An 18,368-nucleotide genomic window follows, 5' to 3' on the forward strand; every position below is an offset into this window, starting at 1 on the left:
GTGAGCAGGAATAGTCATCAGTAATCAAATGTACCAACTATGGGAAGAGGTTCTGGCAGAAACACAAAATCTTTTTCATGTGGTCATATTAGACAATATGCAGCTTAGTGTCCTCAGCGAGCACCTCAGTTTTTAGGACCTAGACCTACAGTTTCAGAGCCTATAGTTGGTGATGCAGGTAGATCATCAAGGAACAGTGGTTGAGACCACAGGTGCTATTAGAGGTATATCTCTTTCAGTATTGTTTGATTTAGGAGCTACAGATTCATTTATTTCACCATCTATAGTTTCTAAGTGTAAGCTGGATGCGGTGAAGCAAGATCATGGTTGGCAAGTGGAATTGGCTTCAGGCATTAAGGTCTCCACAAATTTTGTAGTTCATAAGTGTGGGCTTAGCTTAGGAAGCTTTGATACGGCAGTGGATCTTTGAGTCATAACCCTTGGTTCCTATGATGTGGTGTTATCCATGGACTGGCTTGGATCTCATAGAGCCAGTATAGATCACAGGAAGAAGGTTATTTTGTGCCAGGACAACCAAGGGAATGATGTGCAGATAGTTGGGATATCGAGGCCTATATCTCTGCGGATGATTTTTGCTATGCAATTGAAGCAAAGTTTCTGTAAGGGATGTCAGATATTTGTTGTTATGGTAAATGATCTTGAAGAGGAAGGTTCCATGAGGGAGACTTTGGATCACCCAATTTTGCAAGAGTATGCAAATGTTTTTCCAAGTGAGATACCAGACATGCCTCCAAAGAGGGATATTGACTTTAGTATTGATCTGATTCCTAGAGTGAAGCCTATCTCTAAAGCTCCTTATCGCATGACAACATAGGAATTGGTTGAGCTATGTCTTCAGCTAGAGGAACTTCTAGCCAAAGCGAGCATTCGACCTAGTGTATCACCATGGGGAGCTCCAGTGCTCTTTGTGAAGAAGAAAAATGATTCTTTGTGCCTTTGTATCGACTATAGACAGTTGGATAAGGTGACTATCAAGAATAGGTATCCTTTACCTAGGATTGATGACTTATTCGATTAGATCAAGGGAGCTATAGTATTCTCCAAGTTTGATCTTAAGTCAGGATACCACCAGCTTTGCATTAAGGAAGCACATATTCACAAGACTGCATTTTGAACGCACTATGGGCATTATTAGTTCATAGTGGTATCTTTTGGCTTGACTAATGCTCCATCAGTTTTCATGAGTTTGATGAATGGTGTGTTTCGATCTTATCTGGATAGGTTTGTACTCGTGTTTCTTGATGACATATTGATATATTCTAAGACTCAGAAGGAGCATGAAGAACACCTGCGGTTGGTATTGCAACGTTTGAGGGACAATCAACTTTATGCCAATGCAGCTAAGTGCGCATTCTTCAAATCAGAGATTTAATATTTAGGGCATGTTATTTCAGGTGATGGTATTTCAATAGATCCTACAAAGATTCAGGTGATAATAGATTCGCCTACACTGACTAATGTGTCAGAGATTCGTAGTTTCATGGGTTTAGCCGGTTATTATCGCAGATTTGTCCAAAACTTCTCTAGGATAGCACATCCTACCACTTCTCTTCAGAGGAAAGGAAAGAAGTTTGTGTGGATAGAGAAATGTGAGGAAGCTTTTTAGAAGCTCAAGGAGCTTTTCACCAGTGCACCGATACTAGTTGTACCTGATCTAGAAGGTGATTTCATGGTATGTACAGATGCTTCTCTTGAAGGGATTGGGGTAGTGTTGATGCAGAATTGACGAGTGATTGCGTATGAATCACACAAGCTCAAGGATCATGAGTTAAATTATCCTACACATGATCTTGAGTTAGCAACAGTAGTTCATGATTTGACTAGATGGAGACATTTCTTGTTGGGGCACAGATTTGAGCTTTACAGTGATCATCGTAGTCTTCAGTACATTTTTACTCAGCCTAATTTGAATGCTTGCCAGAGGTGACGGATGGAGTTTCTATGCAAGTATGATTTTGAGGTTAAGTACATTCAAGGTAAGGAGAATTTGGTGGTAGATACTTTGAGTCATAGGAGACATGTGGTATCATCGATGACCCTTAGTGTGGATTTGAGCAGTCGGATTCTTCAGGCACTTCCTACGGATTCCTGGTATAGGGAAGTGTGGAGAGAGATAGATTCAGGGAAATCTTTGGAAGGAAAGTTTGCAGGTTATGTTCGAGAGTCAGATGGTCTTTTGAGACATTTGGGGAGGATATATGTGCCATTTTTAGATGAGCTTCGCACCTTGACACTGGTAGAAGCCCATTGTACACCTTACTCAACACATCTAGGTGTCAAGAAGATGCATGCTGATTTGAGACGTTTGTTCTTTTGGTCTAGGATGAAGCGAGATATTGTTGTTTTTTGGCTAGGTGCCTTGAGTGTCAAAGAGTTAAGGCAGAACATCAACACCTAGCTGGACTTTTGTAGCCTAATCTCATTCCTTCTTGGAAGTATGATATCATCTCCATGGATTTCATTGTAGGATTACCTATGAATTTTCGGCATCATGATGCTATCATGGTCACCGTTGATCAATTGACGAAGGTGGTGTATTTTTCACTGATTAGATCTTCCTACACAATAGCTTTTGTAGCTAATGTCTTTATGCATGATATTGTGAGATTACATGGTATTCCTAGGAAGATCATTTTTGACAAGGATCCTATATTCACATCTACATTCTGGACATCGCTGTAGCATGAACTTGGAGTGCAGTTAAACTTTAGTTCGACATATCATCCAGAGACTGATGGTTAGATAGAGAGGGTGAATCAAGTTTTGGAGGATATGTTATAGATGTATGTGATGGATAGGCAGACACATTGGGAGGATTATCTCTACCTAGTGGAGTTTGCTTACAACAATAGGTATCATAGTTCTATTTCCATGGCACCATTTCAGGCATTATATGGACATCCTTGTCGTACACCATTGAGTTGGGATAGTCTTGAGGATCGCATCATATTGGGTCCTGAGATGCTTCGTGATATGGAGCAACAGGTAGTGCGTATCCATGAGCACTTGACTATGGCACAGGATAGGCAGAAGAAGTATGCCGATGCTCATAGGATTGATAAGCAGTTTGCTGTGGGTGATAAGATTTTCTTGAGAGTGCGACCACGAAAGAGTCTGATCCGATATGGAAAGAATTTTAAGCTAGCACCTCGCTTTGTGGGACCATTCAAGATTCTAGAGAGGATTGGCTCGGTTGCCTACCGCCCAGCCTAGCTTGCATTTATGATGTTTTCCATGTTTCAGTGCTCCGGCAGTATATTCTTGATATTGTACATGTTCTTGATTGGAATGCGTTGCAAGTAGAGGATGGGCAGCTGGCTTTGAAGCCGGTTCATATTCTGGAGCAGTGGGAGTTGACCCTCAGGGGTCGAACCATCGAGCAGGTAAGGGTCCAATGGGACCCTACTGATGATTCTTCAGCTACTTGGGAGGATGCAACTAGATTGAGGCAGTTATATCCCTACTTATTTGTAGGCTTCCAAGAGTAAGCCTAACCCAAGGGGGGGTGGATGTAGTGCCTACCTTCGTTCACATCTTTTCTGTACATTGTTGTTGTTATTATCAGAACATGATGGACTAGTTTTATGTTGATGGATTAGTAGTATTGCTTTGAGACTATCAGACATTATGTTATGGATTCAAAAATTATGTGATGAGATCATTTAGACTTTACATTTCATGCATACATGATGATCATTATATTGTTTTAAGCTATTGTTGATGATTTTTTGATGGTTATTATCTCATGTGTTTTATTATGGATACTTACCCCATACTTGCATGTGTATGGTGTGCGTGGTTTCTTATCGTATGGCGTTACTGATGTGGTTAAGGAAGGGAGTCCTAGTCACCTGCTTAGTTGGGATCTACACAATGCACCACTTCCTGCCATTGTCTGTTTAGCCTAGCATTATATATTGTATGTACATGCAAGGTTTTCCTGTAGGTTGCAGGTATCGGGTATCGAATTCTCTAAATTGCCAGGATGAGCGTACCCTATTATACTATCTCAATGATAAGAGAAGGGAGATAAATTCTCAAGTCCAAATCCCAAACCTTTAAGCCAATTGTCCTAGTGAGGTAGGCCAAGTATCTGGATATTTTACCCACCGAATGTGTTGGATGACATGATTCGTGATTTTTAACCCTTTAGACTAATTTTGAGTGATTTTCTCTATGATGGGTTTTCATATTTTATTTTGGAGGTCTATGGTGAATTTTCTATTAATTAAGTCTTAATAAATAGATTTAATTAATAAATTAATTATTTGAGAAAATTAATATAAAATATCATGTTATTTGATATTTTGATTATAATTAATTAAATAAGAATTAATTGAGGAAAAGGAATTAAATAAAAGAAAATTAGAAATTCAAATTAATAATAATTATAAAATAATAATAAAAGTAATAAATAAATAAAATAATAAAAGTTACAAAGATTAAAATAAAAGTTATAAATATTTAAAAAGAAATTATATAAAAAGTAAATTGGAGTTATAAGCTTGCATGGGAATTAACGCACTTCTCTATTTCTCATGTGTCTACAACACGGGGGTTAGTGCATCAATTAAGCACATGGTGTCTACAACCCTATGGCTCATCAAAAAGGTTGGAAAAGACCCAAGCTTAGTTGGTGACACCTTCTAGCTATTTCTAGAAGCATTCTAGATGTTTCCTTAAAGCTCTTTATATTCAGGCATTCTTAGAAGCTTAGACATAGCGGTTGGAGTGCAAATTGGAGCATTGGAGGACTCAAGAACTCTGAAGAAGGGAGGAGCTTGCTCTGCGAGTTTCTGAGGAAGAGCGAATTAGCATCAAAATTCGGGTAGATCCTTGTGATTTTACTTATGCTATTTTCGCATCATGCATTCCCTGTCTTCTTTGTGTCTTCCATATGTCTTCCGAAGAATTTCATAATTTATTGTGCATGTGGGTAGATTAACTTATTTGAGAATTTCATATACATGGATCTAAAAGGAACATGGGGCTAGGGTTGAGATTCTTAGTCAAACCCATTAGATTAATTATTGGAAATTTTGGAGATCAAAGGTTTATGGGAGAATTCTAAAAAATTGAAGTTGTATTGATATATTGTCAATTTTCTTATACTTACATATATATATGTAATTATATATATGTGTGTGTGTGTGTGTGTGTGTGTGTTCATATATTGTGATATTATTAATTCTGCATATATTTGTATAAATATATATATATATATATATACATATATATATATATATACATATATATATATATATACATACATATATATATATATATATATATATATATATATATATATATATTTACCTTTATATATATACATATATATGTATATATAATATATATTAAAAACGGATAATATACCCGTGGGCGAAAATGTTTTAATAAACATTTTAAGCCAATCGCAAATGGAAATTGTGTTAGCAATTTTAAATATAAACATGTTATAAGCATTGAGTCGGGGGGGGACAAGACCCGCACCCCCCCACTGTAGTGGTAGTGTACCTCATCAAAGGTACTATGACGGTAGTGGTACGCAGTACCACTGACGTCGCAGGCCCTGCGACCGCAGGGTCCTGTGTACCACCAGTCATATCATATAATGTGTGTCTTTTTTTTAAAAAATGTTTGCCATATTCATTTTGGCATTAATCAAATTTGATTAATTCGATTTTGTTAAATGATAAAATAATATATATATTCATATATGTATTTATATGTATATATTTTAATAAATATATATATATATATATATATAAGTATGCATATAATATGTAAATACAATTATATGTTTTATAATTGTAAATTGATAATTGATTTATATCAAGGCTCATGAATAAAAATTAATTGTTCTATTAAGTATATTAAATATTGAATTGGTGGGGGACGTTTGGATTAAAATCATAATTAAAGAATGGATTTGTATTCATGTATAAATGTACTTTCAAATTCTTTTTCTAAACTTGAAAATGTAAACCAAGAGTTTTGCATTTAAATTCAAATGGTAAATTTGACAAAACCAAAACATGTGTTTGCATTGTGTATTCTTTATGCTATTGTTTTGGGTTTTGGGTTGACTAGTGTTGGCCAGTATAGGACGTCTACTAGAGGGTTGGGGGATTATATGATTATGATGTCATGATGATGTTTTAATCTCGATCTTTATAAACCCAACCATGGTTATGTGATGGAATGCTCTATGTATTGTTTGTAATTACTGATTGTTATAGTTGAGATTCTTATGTATGAGACACTTGACTTAACCATTATTTTTGGTCATCGATCAGTTTACCTTGGTTATTTTCTAGTCACCATGATGGGACTATGATGTGGATTTATTCTTGATGATGTCATGATGTGATATGTTTGACTCAACCTTTTTGAAGTCTTTGATCAGTTTGATTGAGATATATTTTGGTTATTGAGAACCATTGGATACTTTGATTATCAGTGATTCTTCAGTTGCCAATAGAGAGTTTTTATGTTCATGATTTTCTATGGATGTTTGCTCATGGAGAATTGATGCTTTTATGCATATTTGATGATTTTATGGATTATCTTTTGTGATTTTGAGATTTATGAGTCCATGAGCATTAGGGTAGGATATCTGCATGTAGTGACGGGAAGTGGCTTGCAATGGGGGCCAGGGCCCTAAGAGGCTGCTAGGGTAACTCATTGTAAGTTGGATTAATAAGTGATAATATTCACACCTAGTACTAACTGAATGAACCTAAAAAGATAAGTGTTTTTTTCTCACCCATTCCTTGAGTGCTTGTACAGGCTAGGATGGGAGTAGTGAGATGCATGGTTGCGACCTTGCATTCAGTATTATGCCTCGTCAGTATGAGAGGATACTAGTGGCCGCATGAAATTGGTATGGACCCATGGAGTTTAGCTAACTGCTAGGGTAACTTGTACATGATAATTGCGATGACACTTTCTCGCTTGCATAGTAGGTTCCTACATGTCATTGTGTGCCTCTGGGATTAGATGTCAGGTTTTGTGTTTGGAACCTTTGAGTTAGTATACTTTTAGGATTCCTGGACTTATAGAGATTTGTGCTATGTGATTTTGATAGCCTATTTGGGACTTGAGATTATCTCCTCAGCACGGTGGGAGTGGACCACTTAGGTACCACGCAGTCGTGTGGTAGTGTATTTTCCACTCTTATCATTTTGAGATTCATTGAGACATCATGGCTATTATGTTCTTCATGATGGTAGATATTTATCCTTTTCCATTGATGATTAACATATGTTAGATTATGTTATCTTATTCTTTTATTTGCATGTTAGATTACTTTCTACATATGATGTTGTATATATTAGCAGTGAAATTCTTATTATGTTAGTACCGATGATCTCTTTGGTGATTTGGAGTGTTACGCACGAAGGGATGGCTAGGATCCACGATGGTCTAATGATGCTATTAACAGTTGGGAGGAACCGTACACTTAGTTTATTATGTTTGATCTTTATAATGGATGTATATGACTTCTATGATGATGTATCATGTGTATCATGTGTTTATCTCTACTTTGATGTATCATGGATTAGAATAGGATGATGTACCTTATTCTATGTATGTATATTCTTTTGAGCTTGTCATACCCTGTGACATGTACAGTGGATGATTGAGCATTTTGAAATGCAATTTATAAACATGGAATTGTCATTATTGTTTCATATGGATGTTGTACTAGATGGATTCATGTATGTAATTCAATGTTAAGGGATCTTTAAAGAATTTAATCTGTTATGTATGTTATGTTTACTTTTAGATGGATATTGCTATTGCTTCTGTTATTGTGCATTAGTTATATGTGGTATTTACTTTCATGGGGAAAAAAAATGCTACTAAACTTAGTGAAATTCTAGATTAATTCTTTGCATCCCTTGGCAAGGCATTACAATGTGTGCCACATAGAGTCACTATAGGGCCAAAGGATTAAAAGACTAGCTAGGTAACCCTAGAGTTTGTTCATGTGATGAAACTTACCCACTAGCAGTATAGATATCTTACATGTCTTTGTTTTCTTATGGGTCTAGATGTCGATTTATCTTGGAACCTTTGAGTTAGATTAATTTTAGGGTTTCCTTGACTTAGATATTACTTTTGATTTTTTGATTGATATCCTGTTTGGGACTTGAGACTATCCCCTTAGCATAGTTTGAGTGGGCCTTTTTGGGTTACCATGTAGTTGGGTGGTAGTGCCTTTTTCTCTTACCATTAAGATCCATCCATTGATGTCGTGGCTAGAGTTTCTTGTTTGGTTTTCCTTTCATTTTATCTTTTTGTATTATGATGGATGGTTATATATATATATGGTGGATGATGTTTACTTTTTGTATTCTACTTTGTTTCATGGATCTAAAAAGGATGATGTAACCTATTTAAAATGTATATTCTTTCAGCCTTTCATACCCTGTGACATGTAAAGTGGATGATTGACCATTCCAAATTTTATTGCCAAGTGGCATTTGAAATAAATGTATATTATTTAAATGGACTTGGACTTGTAATTATTCTTTCATATGGATGTGGTATTTATTTGACTTAGTATTATTTAAATTTAAATGTGACTCAACATCTAGGGATCCTTAAGGAATAAAATATTTTATGTTTGCTTCTATATGATTGTATGTAATTGCTTCTACAACTTTATATTCAATTTTTATGTTGTTCTTTTTAAAATTAAAAATATGTTTGGCAAACCTAGTAAAACTTTAGGTTAAGTTTTTTGGATCCCTTGGTGGGGCATTACAACTAGTCTTCCACCAAAAAAGAATGCTCCTTGTTGGTGCTTTTTCGATCATCCATATCTCTAGCTCAATCAGCATTAGTACAAGTACAAAGAGAAAAATCATTACTTCTACCATACCAAATTCCTTAATCAGATGTCCCTTTCAAATATCTAAATATCCCTTTTACTACTACATAGTGATATTCTTTAGGATTAGCCTAAAATCTTGCCACTATTCCAATTGCATTAGCTATATTTGGTCTACTATGAGTTAGCTACTACAATCCTCAAATCATAGATCTATACTTCTTGTAAGAATTTGCATTAGGTAAAAATTCACCCAAGACCAAGAAGCATAATAAATAGCACAAATCGACCAACAAAGTATGATCAAAATAACAATATGATATTCAATTCAATGTATGGTACACTAAGAGTGCCTGCATATAAAAACCTCTATGATGCATCTAGAATGCCTAGGAGTTTGCAACATGATAAGTCTTACAACAAGGCACATGTCCACCAAGTGTAGGTTATCCTCCATTAAGCATGGGAATTAGTGTGATGATGAGAGAATAAGCCTACAAAGGTGTAGCACGTAAAATTATGTTTTAGACAACATGTGCTAAAATAATAGTGCAAACAATTGTGTTGTCTACATAATGACTTAGTTGTTTATGCAAACTCTAGTGATGTAGACAACATGTGCTAAATTGGAGTTCTTAATCCTATATTGTCAGCATGACAACTCATATGAGTATGCAAACTCCTAGGTGTCTAACCTAAGAAATAAATAAATTATGCATGTATCCTAAGTAAACTTAAGTAAAGTGTAAATAATAATAATTTACACTAACACCCCCCCCCCCCCCCCATACTTAAGTTCAACTTAGGGGAATGCACTTAAACACACAAAAGCTATGATGAAATGCATAATGGGTCCTTACCACTAGGCTATGTTAGGTACCCAAGTACAAGGCAATGTGGAAATGAATGAAATCTCTTTGTAAATGGAGAAATAGGGAAAACCTCATGGGGAAAACCCTCCCCCAAAAAGAGAGATATGTACAATATATAAAAGAAGGATCAAGTGACCCCCTTGGTGAAAAATCCCTCACCCCCAAGAGATCTCACAAATGAATATACTTGACCTCTATGAAGGGCTTGGTGAAGATGTCAACTACTTGTTGCTCAATAGGACAATACTATAGTGTGATGACCTGCTCATGGATTAGCTCTCTGATGTAGTGCATATGAACCTCCATATGTTTGGTGCACTAGTGTTGCACTAGATGTTTCAATATTTCAATAGCACTTTAGTTATCACAGTGGATGACTATATGTTGGGGTAGATCAAATCCAAACTCCTTTAGAATCTATTGCAGCCAAATAGCCTCTGTCACTGCATTCATGGCTCCTCGATACTCAACCTCAATTGATGAAAGAGAAATGGCATTTTTCATTTTACTGTACAAACAAATGGGATTGGAACCAAGATGAAACACATATCCTAAAGTAGGCTTGCAAGAATCAATGTCTCCTACATAGTCAGAGTCTATATATCCCACTAAATAAAGTCTTGTACCAGCTACATAGTGTATCCCATGCATATGTGTACCCTGGATATAGTGCAAGATTCATTTGGCCATCTTCCAATGAAGTTCATATGGCTCTCGCATGAAGTGAGAAACCATGCCAACTATAAAGAAAATGTCAGGGTGTGTATGTGTCAAGTAGATAAGGATGCCAACCAACTATCTATACAAAGTTGCATCAAGTGGAGAGGAACACTTTGTTTCTAACTTAACACATAAAAGGAATGGGGTGGGTGTAGCCTTATGGTCACTCATGTGAAACTAAGCTAGAAAATCAAGAGCATACTTGGGCTCTAATAGTGTGATCCCTAATGAAGACTTATGTATCTCTATACCAAGGAAATAGTGAAATAGTCCCAAGTCTGTCATCGCAAACCTGTCCTGCAAAGTAGCATTGACATTGTCGATGATGGATGCAATACTTCTTGTAATGATCAAGTCATCCACATAAAGCACAAGGAGAAAATGTGAATCATCCATTTGAAGAATGTAGACATTCATATTGGAATGATATATGATGAAGCCTTTGGAGATTAGGAAGGAATCCATCTTGGCATACCAAGCTCTACGAGCTTGTTTAAGTCCATAGATAGACTTCTTCAATTTGAAAACCAACATAGCATCTTGTATTAATCCCTATGGTTGCTCCATATATATCTCCTTATATAGATCACCATTCAAAAATGGGCTATTTACATCCATCTAATGAAAAACCCATCCCTAAGTTGATGTTATAGCTATTGTCAAGCGAATGGAGTTCATCTTTGCCACTAGTGCAAAGGTCACAGTATAGTCAATGTCTGGTACTTGAGAAAAACCTTTTTTAATAAGTCAAGCCTTATGTTTATCAATGATTCCATCCATTCCAAATTTGGTTTGATAGATCTACTTACATCAAACCAATTTTCTTCCCTTAGGAAGAGAGACTAAGTCCCATGCATCATTCTCATGAGAGAGTTATACTCTTTATTTCTCTATCTCATTCTGGAATACTTGATGCTTCTTTAAATGGTTCTAGATCTAAAGAAATTTGAATATAAGCATGTGGGAGTGAATTGTGTTGTGATCTTGTCCTCCTTATATCAAAAGGGTTCCCTACCAGTGGTCCTGAAACATCCAATGTTTGCTTAGCCCATCTAGGTCTACTGGAAGAAGATGTAGTAGAAGTATCCTCAATCTCAACTAGTTGATGCCTCTGCATGGGTCGAGGACACACATCTTACAAGTCACTAGTATCACTATCACTCTCTTTAATGAAGGAGGAAGAAGGAGGAGTTTGTTGGTGCTCAAAATTGCTTTCTTATTTGAGTGTCCATTCCAAATTTTGAGTTGCTATGAGCCCCTATGAATGCTTTTCATGCATATATACCTGGCTATTGAATTAATGCCTAAGTGGTTTTTCATGTTTCTAACACCATTCATTCAGCCTATCCATGTGTTCCTTGATGATAAACTAACATTCTAAACTATTTTGCGAAGTCCCATTTTAAGTTGTTTTCAGTTCTACATTTTTTGCCTAAGTGTCAAACAACGACAAAAGGCCCAGTTTTACTTTGAATATCATTCACCTAGTTATGTTTCATGACTCACCACTTTGAGGATGTTTCAAGTCATTTTGAATCTATTTGACTAGGTTTTGAACCTCTCAAAGTTGGTCAGTTACCTCTGTTGTAAATTTGCATTTTGTTCATATTCCTAGGTAGCCCTATTTGAAAAGTTATAACTTTTGACCAGTTGACCCAAATGAGAAAATTCCTTTTGCATCATATTCTAGGGGTCAGAGACTTTCTATGCTCCAGATTTGAGCTTATGAAGAATCCATTTGATCAATTTTCAAATGTGATTCCATTTGCAATTTTTAAGGTTTTACTGCTATTCAGAAGTGTAGATTGATTGGGAGCCCTATTTGGGATATCATATCTTTGAGTTTGTGATTGCCTAGATAAAATGGTTTGTTCCCCTATATTCTATACTGAAAATACTACAAGTGTACCAATTTTCAAGCCTTGACAAATCCGTCTGCACACTTTTCTAGGGTCATTCCATTTGCAAAAAATATTTTTTACTAATGTTCACTATCTTGCAAATCCAGGTAGCCAACTTCAGACCTTTTCCAAATGCGCCTTGTGATTCTTCATGGGCCCAAATTGAAGAATCATATTCTCCTCATGACAATGTGTTGTTGCCCCAGATTTCATATCCTCAACTGCCCATTTGCCTAGTTTTCAGAGCTCAAACCAAATGTAATTTCCAATTTTCTAAAATGTTCATTTGCAGGTGATTTTAAGTAGGCATGTTCGAAGGTCGATATCTTTTGACCCTGATTATTTCATGCAACGAGATTTGGCAGGCCTGTTGAATGTGTCAGAGAGAACAGAGGTCCAGAGTTTCAAGGTTTGATCAGATTTTTGAATCAGTTTTTAAAGCCAGTTATCAGGCCTTCTTGTCAGCGAATCACAGTTTAGAAGAATAGTGATAGAATGAGTGTTCAGTGATCAAATTGGTTTCCAGATGGTTTGGGAAGATCAATGGATCAATTGTTCAAAAATGAAATTTTTTTAGCCAGACCCACTTTGGGGCCCAACTGATTTCATTAGATTGCCAAGAGGTGCCCATGAAATAAAGATTTTCTTAATAAGGCATTATGATCCTCATTATTTTCAATGAGCCTTCCTTTTGGGAATGTGGCATTTCTTTATGTCGAATGCCTAGTTTCACTCTTGTTTCATTTTTGAATGATTTTTTATAAGCTTCACATGGGGATGACAATTTATGGTAATGACATGATTATGTCCTTTTATGATTCAAATTATTTGAATACATAATCAAAATTATCAAATATAGAAGAGGGATTAAATGAAGACAAAGTGGGGTGAATAAAAGATACACCACATATGGAAGCTGCTACATCAAAAGAAGAAATTGCAAGTTAAGGGGAATCCCACATAAAGCAAAACAAGGCAATCAGCAAAAGATAGAGAAGGCAATCAGGTCTCATATTAGGGGGCATGTTGGGAAAGCATATGCTATACAAGCTGCATGTATTTTTGTATTTTTTATTTTTGAGTTTTCCTAAGAATGTTGGGGAGGTGTATCAACTAGTAACAACCCATGCAAGGAGGGACAAATTCTAAGTGGGGACATCAACGGTCTAATATTGAGCACTACCTACAGGACACCATCCACATGAGGAGGTAGGGCCATCCACATTGGCAGCTAAGGAGTCCATGCATGCTAGGGTGGATGCAAGTATAGAGGAAAATTCGACAGCAAGAGAGTTCTAACACTGAGTAAGGAGAAACAACAATACATTTCATAGGAATATCAGTCTCACATATTCGGGGTAATGCAGGAAGTCCAAGAAATCTTTTCAAGAAATCTCCACATCCATACCAAGGGATAAATGAGATAAATCTACTATCTTTGTCCCACATTGGGCATGTGGTGGTTAAGAATAAAGTTTATTAACTCACATGCATAATGCATAAGTAAATGAGAAAATTTGTGCCATTGGACAGATGTGGAGCTTATGTGTAGGGGCCTGCCCATAGCTTGCCATGGGGTCAATGATATTTTAACTTCATCAGATGATCGAGGGATGATATTTGAAGTCATGTGATGTTACATCAATGTCATGTGGACGGGGAGCTGGCCTTTGTGATGTTGGATATTTCAACGGTGTCATATTATCATGGATGCAATAGTGAAGGGCTATGATCCTATGACTTGTCATAGGATCAAAGCACATATTTTATAGCTCCCCAATGTTTTGACAAGGCCCAGGAGGAAGTCATTAGATATGACAAAAATTGCATGTTATCATGTCATTAGAGAAGCTAATGAAAAGGTGAGAGATGTTATGATTAAGATGTCATCATACGATCATGAGATAAAATGTTAAGAGATAAGATGTTGTGATAGGCAAAGGATTAAAAGGTTAAGGAATTATTATATTAATGTTGTAGATGTGGAAGGGCAAAATCTATACCAATGGGAAATTGACACTTGGCATTGGGAGGAAGGAGAAAGAAAATGATTTAAAAATCAAAATTGCAACTGATTTGAACGCTCAGATTATAAAATTGAAATATTTGATTTATTTTTAAGTTTATATAGTTCATACTATATGAACTTTAAAAAAAAATCAATTTTAATGGCTCTATTTAGTCTGGGGGGTAGATTTTCAGAATGGTCTCAGAGGGGCTATTTTTGTCCAAAATGTGCAGTGTAATATACCTCACAACTAAAAAAGAGTGAATTTTCCATTTTTGAAGTCAGATTTTGAGTAGGTATCAGCTGGTAGTAGCTACAAGAGGTTTTCTTATTTCAGGGGCTTCACAATGAACTGTGCACTTTTAATGTTGCAGATGAAATTACAATTAGATATAGATATATTTCCATCTGATTTGACTTCTCCAGCAATTGAAAGAATGAATTGATTCTTATTTGAAGGTGGTTGAAGTAATTGGTGTTTCTATCAATAGCACAATTGAATTGCCTAGCAAAGCAGAAGTGACATGTTGTGATCAGATTTCAAGCCTCAGTATCAATTGTGATGATTTTTTGATATTTCTCCATGAGATATTTGTATATTTGTAGGTGAGATATATCAGATATTTTGGCATCATTTATGGTTTTCAATTGCAAGTAGATAAGGAAGTTCAGTTTCAACAACTTCAGATTGAAGACTCTTTCAGTGGGACAGATGTCATGTTGAGATTACAATTCCTAAAAGATCTTCTCTCCTATATATCTTCCTTTTTTGCTTTTTGTAAGGGTTCCAATTCTTTGAAGATTTTAGGAGGATTGTGAGACCAATTTGGTTACAATTTCCAGAGTTTTCTCACAGTTGTGATACCAACTTTCTTAGTTTTATTTTGTTATGAACAGTAGTAGTGTATTTCTTTTAAAGCATTTTCATATTACACAATCATTCTTTGTCTATTTTCTAAGTTTTGATATGCAAATGATGTATCAGTTTCAATGAAATTAGTAAAAGAGTTTCACCTATCTTAGTTTCATTCTGATTCTCATCTCCTTCTTCTATTATCTGTAATGTTTTGTGTTTGAGAATGAAGAGCTTGGACTCAATTGCAATCCTTTTAGGTTGTATGTCAGAATAAATTTTCTATTGGAACAAAGATCCATGTAAATGCTTGTTTATACTAATAGGGTTACAAGTTACACCAGAAGGATTTCATCATAAGTATGAGAGTTGTTATGAAGATTGATGTCTATTTGCAAGTCAAATAAATGGATCATATGCCTGAATATATGAGTATACTTTAGGTATCCATCTGCATGTTAAGGTTTAGTTGATGCCCAATGGATAAGGGACTGGTCAACTTGAGGGATATATGTTCCCTGTTGTTGCATACCTAGGTTATGATGAGATACAAATCTTAATCGAATATCTTTCCTTTTGTGTTTAAGAATTAAAAGAGTTTTCCCTCACTTGGTTTATTAGGTTCATGTGCTCTGTTATTAGCTATTTCACCCATGAACATTTGCATAAACATAGAAGATTAAGGGATTTTATCTATTTTCCAAATTTAGTTGTATGCCTTTACACTGGTAGCATATAAAGAATCTGAGGTCCACCAAGCTAGGTCTAATAGAGCCTAAAGAAGAAGAAGGATTTATCCTTATAGTTGGACCAAGACTACAGTCAAGTGCATCCATTATAGGAATTTTCTAACCTTAGATGTATTGGTTTGGTTTCTTGGTTATTTAAAAAACTGTTAAATCAGGAGCCAATAGAGTTGAAGAAGAAAAGGTTGGAAAATTTTCTTGAAAATTTACACTCCTCTCATAGAATATATGATGTGTCTCTGGATCCATTAACTTGTAGGCTTTATGTGAGTCTACATATCCAACAAAGATGCAAAGTTTTCATTGTGCTACCACTGCCTTGCATTTTTGTGGAGGTATTTCTACCCATGTTAGACAACCAAAGACTCTGAAGTGCTTAACCATAGGTTTCCTTCCTATCCAAGCTTCAAAATGAGTTAGACCATCTAAATCTTTGGGAGGACTCCTATTTTGGATGTAGCTAGCACAATTCATTTCTTTAGCCCAAAAGACTTGATCAAGGGACTTGTTTTATAGCATGCAATTGGTCATCACCTTGAGAGTTCTATTTTTCCATTCAGAAACACCATTTTGTTGTTGCATAGATGGTAGTGAGTGTTGAAGGTCAATTCCCTCTTGAGTAGAAAAGTCTATTAGTCTTAAGTTCACATACTCACCCCCATTATCTAGGTGTGAAGAGCTTTGATGGCTTTTTTGGACTACTTTTCCACTTGAGCCTTGAAGCTATGAAAAATTTCAAATAGTTCACTCTTATTAGCCATGAAGAACACCCAAGTAAAAAGAGAGTAGTCATCTATGAAGGTGATTACATAGTAGTACTTTCTGAATGATGGCACTAGAAATGGGCCCACCACATCACTATGAACTAATTCAAGATCACATTGTGTTCTCCTAGACTTCCCCTTTTCATACAATTTTTCTAGATGTTTCCCAAGTGAGCAACTTGAACAAAAACCTTCTGAAAACTAAACTTGAGGTAGACCATTGACCATATCCTTGCTGCTAGGCTGCTAAAGATATCTATAGTTGAGATGTCCAATTCTCTCATGCCATAGTTTGCTTTCTACATTTGAATGTAATAACAAGGCTTGTGCATTTGATTTTGGCACAAAGGAGGAGAAAGTGTAAAGCCTTGAATCATGATTAGCTTTCCCAATTACAATCATAAAGTCATCCTCAATGCTTTTCACTACCACTAAATCTAGAAGAAATTCAACTTTACTTACACCTCCATAGTGAGTCATTTGGTAGACTTAATAAAGGTTGGAGGTAAGATTAGGAAAATATAGAACATACTTGAATGCTCCATTGTCCATCTCCACTTCTCCTTTACCTTCAACTTCCACCTTAGTGTCATCACATATTTTGTTGGAAATATTGAAGACTATGCTAAGTTACTGAGAGGCGAGGGGTGAATCAGTAACTTCTAAAATTTCTAAACCAATTTCAATTCCTAATCCAATAAACCACTTAACATTTAATTTATCACATCTGATCTAATTGCATGCATGTGAAACTAAAAATATAAAAGCATCCACAACACTTGAACACAATGATTTGGTGACTCAGAAACCTTCCAAATAGAAAGTAAAACTAGGGTGGGGATGAGACCCACAAAACTTCAATATTGCAGCATAAAGTTGGCCTATTTAGGCTTACAATGATCACTTCTAATGATCTGCCCTATTAAGAGAAATTAGAACTACTTGGTCCACCTTGTTAGAGGTTTTGCAAACACACAATGTAGTATGCACTCTATTAAGAGATTTAACAAAGACTATTAAGACTACCTTGTGAAAGGATTTTGACTAGTTCACCTATTAGGATGAAACAATAGATCTCTAACTTACAATTGGATTACTAATAGAGATGCCTTGATTATGTTGATAACCTTTTTGTGATGAATATGTGGGTAAAAGTACATATCTGTGTCACCGTTTATGATACCAAAACCTATTTTGGGCAAACTTTATTTCTCTATCAAATCTCAAATTTTTGCAAAAACTAAAAATACCTTTTTATAGATCTCAGATTCAATATCATCATTATATAAAATTTTGAGTGTTTTGATTGGTTATAATATGCTATAATCTCAAAATATTATAAGTTGATATTTCAACATTTCAGAAGATGCTCCCTCAAAAAAGGAAAAAAATAGTAAATCATATCAAAAAAATTAAAAAACTATATTTATCTCTAGAGGAGAGAATCCTCTTCACGAATATGTAATTTTTTTCAAGAAGGTATAAATTTGATAGGGAAGTTTTGATGAGAGGAAAAAACTATTGGATTATGATAGGGTCAAACTTGAGTACTTATAACAAAGAAAATATACATAAAAAATAATTATTTATCTTTTTGTTCACTAGCTATACATGTCATCTATAAGACATTTTCAAATCAAAACA

This window comes from Cupressus sempervirens, chromosome 11, assembly GCF_028749045.1.
Source record: "Cupressus sempervirens isolate cs-2001-9-10 chromosome 11, ASM2874904v1, whole genome shotgun sequence".
Classification (NCBI taxonomy): Eukaryota; Viridiplantae; Streptophyta; class Pinopsida; order Cupressales; family Cupressaceae; genus Cupressus; species Cupressus sempervirens.